Genomic DNA, 18,591 nt, shown 5'->3' with positions numbered 1-18,591 from the left:
TTATAATATACAGAGACAGGGTGGTGAAATAATCAGGTAAGACAAAAACCAGAGGGCTAGGCCTCTTGTAGTTAAAGACATCTATGGAAAGGACTGAACTCTCGTTACAGAAACTGTGTTCTCTCTATAAGAGAGAGTAGTAACTCTGGAAACTCTGGATCACCAAGTCCCCCTGTTAGCCTCTCCGCCTCCACAATCCCATCTGTCTACACAGAGCTTTCATTGGTTCATAGTGCCAGGCTCTCTCCCCAACAAGCTGTGAATATCTTGAGGGCAGGAACCACTATCCCCCTCCTTTTCCTTTTTCACTGTCCCCAGCAAAGAGCAGGCACGCATTTAGCAAGAATTACTTCAGAAGAGTCAGTCTAGTGGATATCTCCTCCTCCTTCAAAGTCAAGGTCAATTATCACCTCCTCTCTGAAATCTATCCAGATATGCCCAGTCAGAATTAATTAGCCCCTCATCTGTGTTCCCACAATACACCAGACACATCTTACTCATGGCTCCTGTGATGGTTAATATTGAGTGTCAACTTGATTGGACTGAAGGATGCAAAGCATTGTTCCTGGGTGTGTCTGTGAGGCTGCTGCCAAAGGAGATTAATATTTGAGCCAGTGGACTGGGAGAGGCAGACCCATCCTCAATCTGGATGGGCACCATCTAATCAGCTGCCAGCATGGCTAGAATAAAGCAGGCAGAAGAAGTTTGAAAGACTAGACTTGCTGAGTTTTCTGGCCTTCATCTTTCTCCTGTGCTGAATGCTTTTGACCCTCAAACAGACCCCAGGTTTTTCAGCTTTTGGATTCTTGGACTTTCACCAGTGATTTACCAGGGGCTCTTGGGTCTTCAGCCACAGACTGAAGGCTGCACTGTCAGCTTCCCTACTTTTGAGGTTTTCGGATGCGGACTGGCTTCCTTGCTCCTCAGCTTGCAGATGGCCTATTGTGGGACTTCACCTTGTGATCGTGTGTCAATTCTAATAAATTCTCCTTCATATATACATATATACATATATCCTATTAGTTCTGTCCCTCTAGAGATACCTGACTAATACAGCTCCTATGAAGCTGTAATACTTTGTCCATCTACCTCTCCGTCCTGCTAGACAGAAAGTATGATAACCAGATTTGCATCCCTAGTTCTTAGCTCACTGTCTCTTAGGAAACACCCAGCACACACTCGTGGAGGTGGGAAAAGGCTCTGTGTTCAGAACTTCCAGAGTCTTCTGGGATCATTCACCCTCCCAAGGCTCCGTCCCCAGGAAGAAAGGCAGGCATGTGATCTCTACTAAAATGACATTTGAACAAGGGGAGAGGAAAGATGAGGCGGCTATACCATGAGCACCACATGTCCCCATGAGACAAAGCAACCAGCTGGAATGATGTTCTCTAAACTCTCCCAACGTCTCACCCTACACACAATCCAGGAGGCTCCCAGAGCCACTCCGGGGCCCCATCTTGTTTCCTGACTCAGCCTCCAATAGTTAGGAGAGCTTAAGGTTTCCCTCTAAATTTCATTTTCATCCACAAGACTCTTCAGTGCCTCATGGGAGAGGCCACTGGTGATAGCTGAGGTACTCCATCAGCACAGGAGTGAGGGAGTACCACGAGCAGGCCTGCGCTGCCCCCTGGGCACCCCGGGGGAGCTGCTCACCTGAGTTTGAGATCTTCGGTTTTAAATCCAGATGGGAACCAAATACCAAATTGGTAATTCCGCATGCTGCCTTTCTCATTCCTTTCTCCCCAAGAGTCCATGATTTTAAGTTTCTGGGAAAAGAAAATGTTCTCCAGAATTCTCACCACTAGTGCTGACCCTCACCAGCCCCTGTAGTGAATGACAAACAGGAAAACCAACAGTCGGCTCTACTGCATAGAGCCAAACCAGAATCTTCTCCCTGCCAAAGTTCAAAAATATCAGGGGCCCTCTTGCCCAAAAGCATGGAATTTAAATACTATATGCCTTTTAGAGATTAGATCATCCCTATTAAACCCTGCCGGCAAAATGAAACTCTTTCTCATATCCTCCAACTCAAAGATTTCCCACGACTGTGGACTTTATTGGCAAAGTACAATGCTATCTGTGTAAAGCAGGCAGGGAGAGAGCAAAGGAATGAGATGGGCTTCGGGGCCTATCCAAAGGCAGGCACCATGCCCATCTTTGCAAAAGGGGAGTGAGAACTCATGGCAGGGAGGACAGGTCATTCATGATAAAATGTATTCGGATATTAACATTCAAGATAGCAATCAGAAACCATTTTAGCGCCCACTGCAGCCTCAGTGCTGGTGAACTGCATTTCCAAACAGAAAAATAGAAATTAAGCTATTAAACATGCCAAAAGCAACAAAGAGCTTTGCAGCATGAGCAGATGGCCGCAGATCGCCGGCCAAGCCCCAGCCAGCCAAGTGAGGAAGCTCTGAGAATCCAACCAAGGTGGTGGGTCTTCAATGACTGGAGGGGTCACCAAGTATAAAAGATGGTGAAGAGTGTGACACAACTTCACCGCTGAATTAGTTTAATCATAAATTCTGCTCACGATTACATGGTCCAAATAATGATGCAACGTAGGTGCCCAGGCCTGCACAACCCTGCAAGCTGTCAGTCAGCATTGGTACCATGCAGCTGGCATGACACAAAAGCAGACTCGCTACCACCTCCCAGCCATTCCCAGGGTTAGTTCTGAGCCCCTTCTTTGCACCACGCTCCTCCCAGTTCTCCCAGATGCAACCCAATTTATCAAACCTCCCTAGACCTCATACCCCAACTTTACACATCTTCCCAGCTACTATTTCTATTTTCTTTGACTATGATTCTCTTTCACACTACGGTGCCTCAGCTACCCCTCCAGCAGGGGCCAGAAGCAAGGCAGTCAAACTGGGGGAGACAAACACAGCCTTTGGTGTCAAATCAGGGCAGAATCCATTTTGTCCTTTATCAGTTGAGTGACCTCAGGCAATTATTTACTCTTCCTGAGCCTCTAGCTTCTTCATCTGTGAAATGGGTGGTCATGAAAATTCCATGAAACATACATGCACTTGGCACCTTACCTTAGTTAAAAAAAAATTTTTTTTGACTGAGCACCCAGGAGACACTCTGCACGTGGTGGGTAAGAGCAAACTTAGTGGCCATGTGGCCTGAAGCAAGCAGCTACCCTCTCTGTGCCTCAGCCTGCTTGTCAGTGAAATGGGGCTGCTGTGAGGTTAAATGAGATAGTCTATGAACAGTGCTTAGCAAAGGCACCAGGCATAAATAGTCATCATTGGTGTAGTTATCATGAAAAAGCCAAGTCTTCTGCTTCTTAGTCCAATGTTATTTCTACTATAACAAGCTTTCCTCAATGAAGCTGGTATTATTACATGTAATTCCAGGACACTTGATGACTTTACAGTGTTGTTGTGAGTATTAAATAAAGAACTAAAGGTCAGGTGCAGTGGCATGCAGCTGTAGTCCCAGCTACTTGGGAGGCAGAGGCGGGAGGATTGCTTGAGCCCAGGAGATCGAGGCTGCAATGTGCCACTGCACTCCAGTCTGGGTGACAAGTGAGATCGTATCTCTAAAAAAAATTTTTTTAACTAAGTTAAGATTATTGTACTTTAAAATCCAAGGTAAGAGTATTATATGTACCCTTTCTCGGGGAAACCCGGGGCAGGAAGGGCTATACCCAGGGTATACCTGGGCATCAGGAGGACCTGTGGTACTCATGAAAGAAGGGCAACAACACCTACTGTGTCTCTGACACCATGTTGGGCACCTTACCTGCATTAGTTCATCTATTCTCCTGTGAGACCGCAATATTCTCTACTTTCCTGATGAAAAAACAGGCTTAGAGAGCTTTCAGCCAGAATTCTCACCCAGGTCAGCCTGGGGCACAGAGGAGAGGTCGATAGAGCTTGCAAGTCACGCTCACAACCCCCAGCCCCGCCTGGCCAACTGAGCCTCCTCTGACAATCCAGTCCAAGGTGCGTTCTCCTTCCTTCAACCCACCCGTCCCCAGAGTGGGCTCATTCCCCTTTTCAGGTATCACTGGCTTCCCCAGGCAGACCTGGAAGGCACAGCAATGCCTCAGACACCTGGACCACCCCATGGTGCTCTGAGGGGAGGTCTGGGCAGCAACGGGACTGCCTCTCATGTGAATTAGGAACATGGCAGTGGGGAAGAGCCCAACCCACAGCAAGCCCTGAAAAGGCAATCTTAGAAAAACAAGAAGATAGGGACTTTTTTGGGGTGGTGCTCAGTCATTTACAAAGCCCCTCATAGGCATTCATTTATTCATTCCTCACAATTAATCTGTAAGGTAGCGAGTTTTGTTATTTTCAAAAAGAAATTTTTGAGACAGAGTCTCGCTTTGTCCCCCAGGCTGGAGTGAAGTGGTGCCGTCATGGCTGCAGCCTGAAACTCCGGGGCCCAAACCTTCCTCCCACCTCAGCCTTACAAAGTGCTGGGATTACAGGCATGGTAACAAGTATTACTAGTGCTGTTGAACATCTGAGAAAGCTGGGGTTAAGGAAGATAGGTGGCCATTATATCATGTGGTGTGCTAGTGAGGTCACACCAGCTGCACAACCCCAGGGGGTGCCATTCACACCTACGTCTGTACATGAGACCCCTGGAGCCAGACTGGCAGAATCAGAACTTGCTCCCTAGGCCGGGTGTGGTGGCTCACGCCTATAGTCCCAGCACTTTAGTAGACTGAGGCAGGTGGACCACTTGAGGTCAGGAGTTTGACACCAGCCTGGCCAATATGGTGAAACCCTGTCTCTGCTAAAAATACAAAAATTAGCTGGGTGTGGTGGCACACACCTGTAGTCCCAGCTACTCTGGATGCTCAGGCAGGAGAATTGCTTGAACCTGGGAGGCAGAGGTTGCAGTGAGGCAAGATCACACCACTGCACGCCAGCCTAGGCAACAGAGCAAGACTCCATCTCAAAAAAAAAAAAAAAAAAAAAAAAAAAAGAACTTGCTCCCTCAACTCCTGTTTCTCGGACTCATGTTCCTTCCTCGACACCACACCTGCCCAGCAGGAGCTCTGACAACCACAACAGCAAAATAGAAAGGACTCCCCCTGTGCCGCTCTCCGGGCGCTGGCTGATATGCTGCTATCACCCCTCATGATGTGACCCACAGGTATCTGTACACCTACATGTTGGGGGTTATTGGGTTCAAGGGAAGGGAGGTCTAATATACAAAGTCGAGCTTCCTAACCATAGGTTCAACTTTTGCCTGAGATATCTAAGCAAACCTTTCCTCAGGACAGCCCACAAAGGTCTCACAGGCCCAATTTGAGTTTCACTTCCCTTCCCATCTGCTGTCAGGCACGAAGGTGTGGAGAGAGGCAAAAGGGAGGGACAGGGTCTGAAAAAGATGAATCCAGAAAGGATGAGAAGGACAAGGGAAGGCTTGCACTGCCCTCGTTCCACCAGTAAGGTCCTAGATAATCTACTGCTGTGTCTTTTTATTTTTTACTTGGAGGAGGGTGGAGAGTGAGACAGGAGGAGGCAGACGGGGAACCGTCAGGAGAGAAGACTGGGGGATTAGTTCCCAAAGCAGGGGGTCCACTGCCCAAGTCCTGTACCCCTTCACTGATGGCCACTCTCCCCTGGAGGCACCGCAGGCACACTACCATCCCCAGACCCACCTGGCATGGGAGAGGCCAGCTGGACAGAGCAGGGGACATTCAGGCAGCAGGTGTCCTCCCAGCTCTGCATTTGGAAAGCAGAAAGCATTGAGGCAATACAATGAGCAACTCATCAGCAGCTGCGGGGTGCTGATTTTGAAGTTAGCAGCTAATTAAAGACTCTTCATTTGGGGTAAAATTTGCTACTAGCTGTATTGGTATTGTGCAGTGACTGGTCAAAAAGCAGAGAGCACACATGTAATCAAATACGTTCAAGATTCTATTCTGTTAATGGGCTTATAATAGCACTTGCTTTCAGAAAATAAGGGGAGGGGAAGATTGTTTTTCTCAAACACCTTCCATTGCAGTGCAAAGACATGCAGGCTTCAGTGTACATCCCTGCAAGGCAGGACCCTGTCTGTCCAGCACATGGGAGGGATTCAATACAGATTTCTACATGTTGACTTATTGAATGGATGGCCTTAGCTTATACTACTTCAATATATTAAAAAATTGGATCTGTACACTGAGTTGTGGCGAGGATTTATTGGGAAGCCATCTACTATACAGAAATGTTCACAGCAGCTTCATTCCTAACAGCCCAAAACTGGAAATGTCCCAAATGTCCAACAATAGGTAAATGAATAAGCAAACCACGCTACATCCGTGTAATGGAAAGTTACTTAGCAATAAAAAAGAATGAGGACTGGGCATGGTGGCTCACCCCTGTAATTCCAACACTTTGGGAAGCTGAGGCAGGAGGATCACTTGAAGCCAGGAATTTGAGACCAGCCTGTACAACATACTGAGACCTTGTCTCTACAAAAAACTTAAAAAATTAGCTGAGTATGGTGGTGCATGCCTACAGTCCCAGGTACTTGGGAGCCTCAGGCAGGAGGATGGCTTGAAACTGGGAGTTTGAGGCTGCAGTGAGCTATGATTGCACAACTGCACTCCAGCCTAGGTGAGATCCTGTATATATATATACACATACACACACACATACTACTAATACATGCAACAACACAGATGCTATGTGAAAGAAGCCAAACATTAAAGAGTATATACCATAGGATTCCACTGATACAATGTTCTAGAACAGGCAAAACAGGATTCCACTGATACAATGTTCTAGAACAGGCAAAAAATGGCCCCAGAGAGCTGGCTCCCTCCGATGACAGAGGTAGCTAAAAATGAGTAACTCTATGCGTACATAAATGCTTTCTTGAGCTGAGAAAACATCCAAAAGTGCCTGAACTAATGTGGAGAGTATATAAGGGTACACAGCATTTCTACAATAACAAAAAGCACATCTGTGATTCCCTGGAGATGGAGGTGGCCAGTGAATGCCAGGAGACACAGAGGAACATCCTGGGTGATGGGAGTTTTCTGCATCCTGATTGTGGTGGCGGCTCCATGAATGTAGACATTTGGCGGGACAAATCAAACCTACGCTTAAAATGAATGCACTTAATTGTATGTAAATTATACCTCAATGGAGCAGTTTTTAAAAACGGAAAAAAAGGATTTATTTCGCATAAGGATTCCTCCACAAGTTTCCTTTAAATAACAAATCCTATTCCCACCCTCGGAGCATTTAAAATTTCATATTCCATTTTTAAAAATAAAAGGACTCATTCAGAGTTTTTCAAGAGCACATCTGTCACACAACATAATGTGCACCTACCTGTGTAGGCGCGCACATTCACACACACACCCACGTGTGCAAACACACTCACAGGCACACAGCTGAGCCACCTTCTCCTGTCTCCTGTGATCAAAATACAATAATAGCAAGATAAACACATCCAAAATGTAGGTTTGAGAGTCTGCTGAATTATTTAAATCTGTCTGTGTGTTTGTGGATCTGAATTTCCTCATATATAAAACAAGATAATTAGACCAAACGCTCTAGAAAGCCTTTTAATGAACTTAATGACCTAAATATCCATGAATAGGAGACTGCTTAAATAAATTATGGTACGTCATATGGTAGATCACCATGTGAGTCCTTAAAAAGACTGAAAAAGATCTAAATGTACCAACTGATAGGGAACTAGCTCTGTGATACATTAAGTGGAGGGGGAATAAAGCAACACACCGTAAGTTTTTGATGCTGTGCCGCTGTGTGAATACAATGGGGGAGTATATGGGTGTACACACACACACACACACACACATACGCACATGCACACACGTGTTCTGCACATATGTCCTTATCTCTAGAAGCAGTCTTAATCAGCAAAAGGCAAGAGTTGACTCCAGAGATGGACATGACAGGAGGAGCAAACCAGAAATCAGGAAAGGAGGCCTTATTCTTTATTCTATGCCCATTTACAAAACCGTGTTCTGAGCTAACTTGTTAAAAATTTAAGTTACTACCCATTTAAAAAAAATAAAATGTCCCTTTTTACTGCACTGGCTGTTTATAATCTCCAATCCCCGAGACTACAGCTTGCTTCAGTTGCCAGACACACCTTAAATAAACACCCCTCAAAACTGGCAGAAACACTGCTTTCTCTTTCACCCGTAGCCAGGTCACCGGGAACCAAGTTAGCAGCAGCCATCATCTTTTTGTGAAACTCCTGTTGGCTGGACGCGAGGCCCACGTTACAGATCTTAGCTCTCAACACACCACAAATGGAGTCGGCTCAAGTTAGCACCTACTTCCTCTTTTTAGCAGGCTCAGAAATGGCCCCAGAGAGCTGGCTCCCTCCGATGACAGAGGTAGCTAAAAATGAGTAACTCTATGCGTACATAAATGCTTTCTTGAGCTGAGAAAACATCCAAAAGTGCCTAAACTAATGTGGAGAGTATATAAGGGTACACAGCATCATCTGGTCACAGCAGTCTGCCTGTCTACTTTGAGAGAAATGGCGGTACATGACTGTACATCCTAAGAAGAGGTAGGTGAGTACTAATAGCAGGCAATGTAGCCAGCTACCCAAGCATTCTGAAGCAGATAATCCACTGCCAGTCGGCACTTTGCATTTCACATTTTGCATTTTGGTTGGCAATGGTCCCTATCACTAGGTTATATTTGAATGTGTGTGTTTTATCTTACATTTCCTATTTCTTACACTAAGTCAATTCTCAGTGATTGAAAGTAAAGGTTTTGAAGCTAGCCTACCTGGGTTCCAATCCAGTTCTGCCTGTTTAAAGCTCTGTGGCACTTATTTTGATTTCTTCATCTTACAAGTTGAATGTCAGCAGGACCTGCTTCAGAGTGTTGGGAGGATTTGAGGAGACGGTGGAGCACTTGAAACTGTCTGGCGCACAACTTCCTGTAAATATGAGTTGCTGGGTCATTATGATTGTTATTTCCCACCCAGACTGTGAGCACCACTCCTGCTAAGCCATGTCCTTCTTTTGAGGATTCCACAGCTCTTGATTCAGGGCTGGGATTGAGATAGGTAGTCAATAAAGACTCTAAGTGGAACTGAATGAATCCATGTGAACAGAGGCAAGCTCACTCAGGAACTCAGGATTTTGCAACCAGAAAAATTACCTTCGTATCAGAAAATTTTCTGTCTCTGTGGTATCACAACCTAATAGAACTTTTACCAATGACTGCTCACAAAAATATTCAGTTCTTTTTTGTTTGTTTGTTTTCTTGCCATGTTGCCCAGACTGGTCTTGAACTCCTGGCCTCAAGTGATCCTTCCACCTTGGCCTCCCAAAGTGCTGGGTTACAGGCATGAGCCACCACACCGGGCTGATATTCAGTTCTTGACTCCCTTTAAAAGCCAAGACATTATCACTCATTTCCATCTTTCTGAGTTCTTCAAAAGAGAGACTGTGTTATGAATACTAATATAATCACAACTCTAATAAGCACCCTTTATTGAATACTCTACATGAGTTACCTATGTGAAGAAGGCAATATTGTTGTTCTTAACCATTTGATGGGTAATAAAACTGAGGCTTAGGCATTTAAATAACTTGTACACATCCTCACAATTTGCAGAAGAGGAGTGTGCGTTAAAGCTGGGTTCTCCAACTGGAGACCCAATGCTTCCAATTGGTACCTTGAGACCTGGCAGGCTGCCCCACAGACAGCCTGAGCTCTGGGAGATCTACAGAAAGAACACATTGTGAGCTGTCATGGAGCCCATACTGCATGAATGATGAAAAAGTTGCTCCTCTGCTGGGCGCGGTGGGTCATGCCTGTAATCCCAGCACTTCGGGAGGCCAAGGTGGGTGGATTATGAGGTCAGGAGTTCAAGACCAGCCTGGCCAATATGGTGAAACCCCGTTTCTACTGAAACTACAACAATTAGCCGGGCATGGTGGCTTGTACCTATAGTCCCAGCTACTAGGGAGGCTGAAGCAGAAGAATTGCTTGAATCCAAGAGGTGGAGGTTGCGTGAGCCAAGATCGTCCCCCTGCACTCCAGCCTGGGCAACAGAGCAAGACTCTGTCTCAAAAAAAAAAAAAAAAAGTTGCTCCTTGGACACAAGACCAATGAGAGTAACGCCCCTTCATTGTCTTCCTGGAGCTCATAGTTGTAAGGTACACTAAACCCACAGCAAAATGGCTGAGAGGCTCAGACAATGACATACACATGTGATGCAGGATGCCCAACTTTGGGGAATAATTGCTCTCTGGGGAATATTCCTGTATCATAATTCTCTGTATACCAGTTCTATTTGCCATTGCTTTTCATCATATAGTTGGAACCATGTCCTGTGAGAAAAAGAACAGTTTTATAAAAAACTACAGAAGCATGAAATTTAAGAGTCAGAAATGACTTAAAAATCATTTGGTTTAAAAATATATACAAAAATAAAATAAAGGATAAGATCTTTTTTCTTTTCTTTGCTTATCAAATTAGTCAAAGTTTCATTTGGGTTGTATATTTTTGTGTTATTTATTCATTAAAATATAGCCAAAACTAAGTACTGTGATGTGTTCAGTTTTAAGAAACCAAAAGCTATATGTCTGCTTGCCATGAGAAGCAACAGTCCTCTGCCCCATCACTCCTCAGAGGGACCAATTGTAAGAATTTTTACATGGGTTTTTCTTGTGGTCACTGCTGTATCCCTAAATAAAATGTGTATGCCTCATTTCCTGATTTCTTATTTTAGACATTCTCTCTTACCTTGCTGCTATGATAGAAGAGGATTCAGTCTACTTACCACTTTCCTCCTCTTTGCCCCTCCACAAAAGTTATACATCACAAATTCTGTTTATTCTCTGTTCTCTACAACTACAAAAAAACCCACACACCTAAAATGTCAATTTCGTATTCCATCAACTGTAGAGAATATATCCCTTGACCCTCCACATTGTACCCAGAGGACATCAGGGCTTCCAGCATTCCCCATCCTCTGCTTGCCACCCTGCATCCCAGCCACCTCTGAAATTTTTGTCTTTACTCTTAACCTATCAAGGTTGACAACACTGACATTCTGTTTTCTAACCATAGTTAATTTCCATGTTTCGTGTCTACATTAGTTCTAAAATCTGAAAACTAATCATTTTTCCTTATTATGACTTTGTAAATGGTGTTACATACACCTTCTTTCCCATGGGCCCAATGTAACAATCCACATGCCACTCAATGGCTAATATACCTAGCATCTAATTCAAATGCATTCTTCATCTTACAGTCTACCAATTGCCTTTCTCAGAACTTTGAGTCTTCCCAGTGTTCTTTTCTTGCAGGGTGTACCTATTGGGACACCCCACTGTCCTATTCTCCCTGATCTGAGCTGACGCTCTCTGGTCTGCTGCACAACTGTAGCACTGCGTATCTCCTCATTGTTCTGCTGGGTGCAGTCACTGTCTTGGAAATCCATTCTCTTCCTTATTCTGAGTTATTCCCTTGTTTTTGCTAGGACAGTACATTCTCATTGAAATATTAATCAGAAAACCAGCTTACCAAAACCTTTCATGCCTATTCTCATACATAATTGATAGTTTAGCTGAATATAGAATTCCAGGTTTTAAAAAAAAAAATCACAATCTATCAGAACTTTCTTCTAACATCAATATTATCAATGGACTCTGATGTCACCTTATTACTGTTGTTTAATAGGTGATGTTGTTTTCACTTTCTGGAAGTTTTTGGGTCTTCTTTATCCTCAGTGTTCTAAAATGTCACAGTGATAATGTCTCAGGGTGTCTTTTTGGATTCACTGTCCTAAGTGACACTGAATATGTGGGAGATACTCTTCTATTTGTTCTTTGTCATGGGTCTCTTCTTCATTTTCTTTCTGAAACTCCTATTATGCAGATGTTGGACCAGTAGGAATGATCCTTATGTCTCTTACTATGTGATATAAATATATCCATTTCTTTTATCTTTTTATTCCATAGTCTAGGAGATTTCCTTGATTTTATCTTATAATTTTTCCTCTGAAATTTTCTGACAATATCTTGAGTTTCCAGAAATGCCCTCCTATTTATTCATAATGCCTTTCTCATGTACAGGCAGTGCCTTCCTATTTTCTCATTTCTCTCTCTCTCATTTATTTTTGTTTATGAATGCAGCATATTTCTAAGACTTGTGGACCCGTTTGCCATAGTGTTAGATGGTGGGATCTGGCCATTAGAGCAGGGGGTCCCCGAATGAGAAATTGATTTCTTCTGGAGAGTAATACCCACAATGCTTTGCTAGTTCTCCTCAAACCATTAAACTATTTCTTTTTCAAAGAACCTTCCAATTTTTTATGTGAAAGTTAGGCCCTTCTGTAGTGACAGTGGGGAGCATATGGTTCCACATACAGACTTTCCAATGGTCACTTGTTTTCACCTGGGGCAAGTGTCCTGGTGTTCAAGCCTGGAGCCCTTTAGAGTCCTGCAGAGAAGCTGCTCTATGCTAGGTTCCTGTGCCCTCTGCACATGTTCTGGGCTCTAGCTCCAGAGTCCTCTATTCTGCTCCACTAGCTGCCACCCCACCTTCTACTTTCATCTCCCAGAATTCTCTGAAATAGTTTGATGACGACCTCTTTCTGCCCACTTGGTTAATACAGACTTCCCCCTTTTCTCCTTTTTTATAATTTATATGGGGTCTTGAGTAGGCAAAACCAAAACAAAACAAAAACCCCAAAACTCGTTTTCTCCAGGACCACCTTGAATAGAAATTCCAAAATATGTCATCTGAAGTACTATTATGCAGTACTTATGAGAATGGGGAAGAAACAAACACTATTATACACTGCTGATGAAATGTAAATTGACACAAAATTTGTAAAGAGTGTTTTGGCCTTACATGACAAAAATCCTTTAATCTTGCAGTTCCACTTCTGGGAATTTATCTCAAATCACACATATGTGTAAAGATTTAACTATGAGAATAATCATTACAGAAATTTTAAGAGTGTAATATTAGAAACTAATTGTTCATTAAATACAAAATTATTTAAATAAATTGTAGCATATTCAAACCATTAGACACCATGCCATCATGGAAAAAAATCTTGTTGAATTATATGTAATAACATGCAAAGATATTCACACTATTGTATTCAATGGGAGAAAATGAGATTGTAAAGGAACATGTATTCTATGATCCAATTTTGTAAAACTGAAATATGTATGTGGTAGGTACATATGCTAAAGAAAAAAGGTGTTTATGGGGGAGTGGAATAATTTTTTCTTTTTATGTATCTATAGTTTCTCAACTTTCTACTTTTCTTCTACTTTCTACTATAGCTTTTTTGTTAAAAATAAGTAAATTTTTGGTGCTTTAAGAACATTATGTGGTTCACTCCTCTCATTTATAGGTAAGGAAACTGAGTCATAATGAGGTTAAACAATCCATTAAAGCACCTGAGTAAATTGCCTACAGTTGAAAAAAAAGAAACTCAGTTATCCTGATTTTCAGTTCTTTAAGACACAAATTAAAAATGAGACAAATTATTTTAAATTTTATCTCTGGAAAAGTATAATTTCCTGGTCAAATAATTACAGCACTACTCAATCCTAATCACCAACTCTGAGTGGTGAGTAGTCAAGTGTATTTCTTAGTTGAATACAGTTTGAACATATTAAGGAAAAGCTTCAATAGCTCAATAGATTTTTATCTTATTTTTTTGAGATGGAGTCTCGCTCTGTTGCCCAGAGTGGACAGCAGTGGAGCTACCTTGGCTCACTGCAACCTCCGCCTCCTGGGTTCAAGCGATTCTCCTGCCTCAGCCTCACGAGTAGTTGGGATTATCAATAGACTTTTCAATAGATTTTTAATCTAACTGAAAAATCCTTTGCTTTGATCAAATCTCCTGCATATAATGGTGTTCCTCCACTTTTGTGAGGTGAGGCAGTCTACATTTTTTATATCCTAGACAATGTTACCTTTTAACTACCTTTCATGTAACAAACTGTCATAATAGCAGACTTCATTGATCAGGAATGGGCAAACATTTCTGCTATATATGACCATACAGTGCCTATCATCAACCTATTCAGAGTTACTATCTTTGTATGTATGGAAATCCACTGGAATATATTCTCCTATTTGTCTTGAATTCTTTGTAAGACAGGAAAAAAGGAAAAAAAACGAAAAATGCTGGTTCTCTAAGGAAACCAAGCATAAGTCTCAAAATTATATAACATAAAGTAAAACAGAATTGATTAGATATGTCAAAATCAGTGACATTTCCCTTTAATCCAATATTCATCAGTTGACTCTGTGTTGAATTTTGAAGGTATAAATCAAATTTTTAAGACTTTTAGATTTTATATCAAAACGATGAACAAGACGTAAATAAGAAGTAGGGCATGATTTTCTATTTTCTGGGATAAAACCTGCCTTAACATGTAATCTAATGAGTGCACTAAACTGTCCAACTGGCTTTTTTTCTGTAACTAAGTAATACATAAGTTTTGAGGTACAAATTATATATGGTAGCAGGCACTATATATTCTCTGAAAATGGGCAACTCTCCTTATACATCTATGCTTGTTTTCTACATGATTTATGAAGTCCAGGCCTTTAAAAATGAATAATTCTGGCTCATACAGCTGGACAACAAATGAGACTCACATATGCTGAAGCCCACACCACGATCTGAACCAGAAGGGAAGATATTTCCTGAAGCACACAGCAAAAACGATCTGAAAACTGTTCAAGCTCTGAATGTCAGAATGGGTCCTTCGTTTATGACCTTCTATCCTAGATATTAGATTTCCATATGATATTTTGGTCAAATACATGTAAGAATTATATCACCTTTGATCCAGGAAAGCCCTGATCATGGAAAGAGCCAGCCCGACTGGGGGCAGAGAAAGGAGCAGATGCAAAGGCACGGAGGTGGGGGAAGACTTGGTCTTTGCCAGTAGTTGAAGCAGATGGGTGTGACTGGAGCAGAGTGTGGGGAGCAGTTGGAGATGAGGTCAGAGAGCCAGGACCTGGCATGTGCCTTGGCTTTGGCTGTGAGGGAGATGGGAAGCCAGAGGAGAGACTGCAGAGCAGTGAGATGCTGTGACTCACACTTTAAAAAGTGGCTGCAAGGAGAATAAACCTGAGGCACCCATGAGGACGCAGGAAGGCAACTTAGGAGCCTATGGCAATAGTCCAGACAAGTGATGATGGTGGTTGGGAAGGGGTGGTGGTAGTGGAAGTGATGGTAATTGGTCAGATTCTGAATGTAATGTGAAGATAGAGCCAAAAGGATTTGCTGCGGGATTGCACGTAGTGTGTGAGATGAGGGGAGGCAGGGATTGCACGGAGACTGCTGGCCTGAGCAAAACATGGAGCTGCCCTTGGCTGAACAGAAGACGGTGATCAGAACAGGGTGGGAGGGGCGAACAGGAGCAGGTTCGCACCACGTTGGAGACGTCTGTGAGACAGCCGGGGACAGCCGCATCTACAGGTCTGAAGTTCGGGGGGCAGGTCCAAGCTTCAGATCTGAATTTGGTAGTCGGCAGCAGAGAGATGGGACTGACCCACAACCCGCGATCCACAATCCTGACAGCCACGAGGCTCTAAAAACTAAAAGTTTCATTGAAGTTTGGGTCAAAATTATTCAGTAATAAAACCTAACCCAAATGACATAAGGCTATTTACTGTCTATGTTGATTCTACTTCCTGTGAATATCTGTACAATTGTGATATAGAAATATTATTTGTTTGATCACAAAGAGCTGCCCCAGAACCCAGTGGGAATGTTATGTAATATACAGAATATTTACTATATTAACCTTCTAAAATTCCCCCAAATTCTTTATTTCTAAACAAATCTAGCCCTAAGCATTTTGGATAAAAGATATAGATCTGTAGTTTGAGCCATGAAACTGGAGGAATGAGGACTGACTCTGGAGCCCTCCAACACAATGAGACGAGGAGGGTGAGGAGGATCTGCTCAGGTGTCTAAAAATGCAGAGGCCTGACTTCTGCTGCCCTGGGTGGGGTCTACTTTGACTTCCCTCCTTCCAAACCTTCATCACCAAACATGCACCCTCTTCACAGACACATGGCTTATAAAAGCCTTGCTTCTTTTAACTTTCTGTATATCTTCTAAAGAGATGGAAAAAAAAAAAAAACCCAAGTCTATCATCCCCCCATCCCCCTCCTCCCTGCCAAACATACACTGTAGGCATGTTTTTGTTTTTGAGATAGGATCTTGCTCTGTTGCCCAGGCTGGAAAGCAGTGGTATGATCATAGCTCACTACAGCTTCTAACTCCTGGGCTCAAGTGATCTTCCTGCCTCAGCCTCCCAAGTAGCTGGGTGCTACAGGTGCATGCCACCATGTCTGGCTAATTTTTTAACATATTTTGTAGAGATAGGGTCTCACTATGTTACCCAGGCTGGTCTCGAACTCCTGGCTTCAAGCAATCCTCCTGTCTTGGCCTCCCAAAGGCTGGGATTATAGGAGCAAGCTACTGGGCCCAGCTGCATACTGCAGTTTTTATTACATCAGTTGTAACACTGATTTCATGCACCACTGAACTAACTGTCTGCACTTTTTGCAAAGTGGGGTTTGTGTGGTGGGAAAAAAAAAAGTAGAAAAACTGAACTAATATTTCAAGTTGGCATAATGGCATTTCCTGTTGCTAAGAAACCTCCCTGCCTGCTGCTGTTGCTCTAACACATTTGAGTGTCCCACCCCTCACCACTAAACACCTTAGCTCTGAAATTCTGTCAAGATACACTGGTGGGGGGCTTGCAACAGGCCAAGTCCCAGGCCTATTGCAGGAAAACCGTGGCTAGTGCCTAAACCCCTTGCCCAAGGTGCTCTCTTACTTAGGCTGCAGAGCCACAAGGTCCCCACAAGGTGCAGCTCCTGTTTTAAGGTAAGACACAGAAAAGGGAGTAACAGGATTAGAACTAAGGCCAGGCAAAGATGACACTGGCATAGCTGTTGTTACGAAGTCTACTACTTCTACATTCATCCCCGGGGAATAAAAGTAATGCAGAGTTGGCAAATTTGCTGAAATCTAAACAAAAAGGCAGTCCCACTTCTCAATTCATGTACCCCGCCAGGCAGACCCACGTTCAGCAGAACCTTTTCCCAGTTCCCACCTCCCAACCTCTCCAACCCCTTTTCCTGCCCTGACGGCAACTTTCTTGGCCCAGATAACCTCCACACCAACGAATATTGTTGGCCCCTTCAACTTCTAAGGAGAAGAGAAAGAAGAGACAGGAAATCTCTATTAGAATTTCCCCCTTCATTCATAAACAGATAAGCAACACACAACAAATCAGAAAACTCACATAGGGGGAGGGGTGGTGATCATTAAACACCAACTGGAAAATTGCTCATGGGCCATGATAACTATTGAAACTGGGTGGTAGAGACATGAGGCTTCATTATTCTGCTCTATTTCTGCATATGTTTGAAATTTTCCATAATAAAATAAAAAGAAAAGGAGGAGAAAAAGAAGGGAGGAAATGAGGGAGAGGGAGGAACAGAGAAAGGGAGGGAGGGAGAGAGGGAGGGTGGGAGGGAGAGAGGAAATGGTCAACTTAAGTAGCCCAACTGGACTGTTATCCAAAGGCTAATTCTAGGCTTTCTCGAAGATCTCAATTGGAGAAGGGAGACCTGCCCACCAGTCCAACCCAATCCCCTGCTGGGGATACAACACGCCCCGCTTAAGAGACTCCCCAAGCTGCTTCCCTGGTCCTCTTGTGTGGATATAGCAGGTGGTGATGCTTTTAACGTTTTGTTCATGATTCACAATGGTAAGGGCTTTGGAAAGAAAGGAGTTGATCACTTCATCCTTTCCTTTCTTCACAAAGATGTTTGCCCTGACTTCAAAGGCTGTCTGTTTACCTTAGATGATTGGAGAGGATTAATGGAACTAATTGTGTTAACAACAGAACAGTCCTGCTGAAGCCTGAAATTTATCCCTGATTCTCTTTGATTGCCTCAAGATTACCTCTCCACCAACAAACATAGTAAACTTGCATACAGCCGTGCTGGGCTGTGCCCTCATAGAAAGCTGGGAGTGTAGTCAACACTACACAGGATGGAGCTGTGGCAGCCTGCAGGGTGTGTGACATAAGCCTGCCAACCTCCCAGCAGTGCCAAGGAAAGCCAGTGAGCCAGTGAGCACATCTTGTGAGTGTAATGCACGGTCCATCTCAGCTGAGCCAGACACCATATCCTCGCTCCTCCCGGGAGCTGCGAGCCTCTGGGCAGGCCTCTGCGAAAGCTCTGCCAGCACAGAACAGACCCAGTTGTCCAGAGCACATGCCTCTCAGATGCCTCTGTGGCTGCCAGCAGCAAAGCTGGACATGCCCTCAGAGGTGGAACTGGGCCCAGGGAACAACCTGGGAAATCAGCCAGAGACACAGGTATGCCTCTGTCCCCGGAAGCTCTCTGTCCCAGGCAGATGGAAGCTGCTCTCCTAGGAAGCCAGCAGGTGGCATTTAAACTAAGAAGCTGGGAGTGCCTGCCACCACGGCCCACTCCTGGCTTCCTTTCTGCTCCCTACCCCCAACTTTCTTGCTGTGGAGTGACTATCCTGGAGTGTAACACATCCCCTGGTACCCAATTAGTCAAATAGAAGAAAATCCACCACTTACTCTCC

The 18,591-nt window shown here is 43.7% G+C and overlaps 1 protein-coding gene across 2 annotated transcripts in view; it reads right to left on the bottom strand.

The window, feature by feature from the left end:
• Positions 1-18,591, bottom strand: part of PRKCE (protein kinase C epsilon) — a 538,653-nt gene that overhangs the window by 347,330 nt on the left and 172,732 nt on the right. The gene's annotated exons all lie outside the window — the stretch shown is intronic.

The sequence above is a fragment of the Chlorocebus sabaeus genome, chromosome 14 (genome assembly GCF_047675955.1).
Source record: "Chlorocebus sabaeus isolate Y175 chromosome 14, mChlSab1.0.hap1, whole genome shotgun sequence".
Classification (NCBI taxonomy): domain Eukaryota; kingdom Metazoa; phylum Chordata; class Mammalia; order Primates; family Cercopithecidae; genus Chlorocebus; species Chlorocebus sabaeus.
This window is presented reverse-complemented; position numbering and strand designations above follow the sequence as displayed.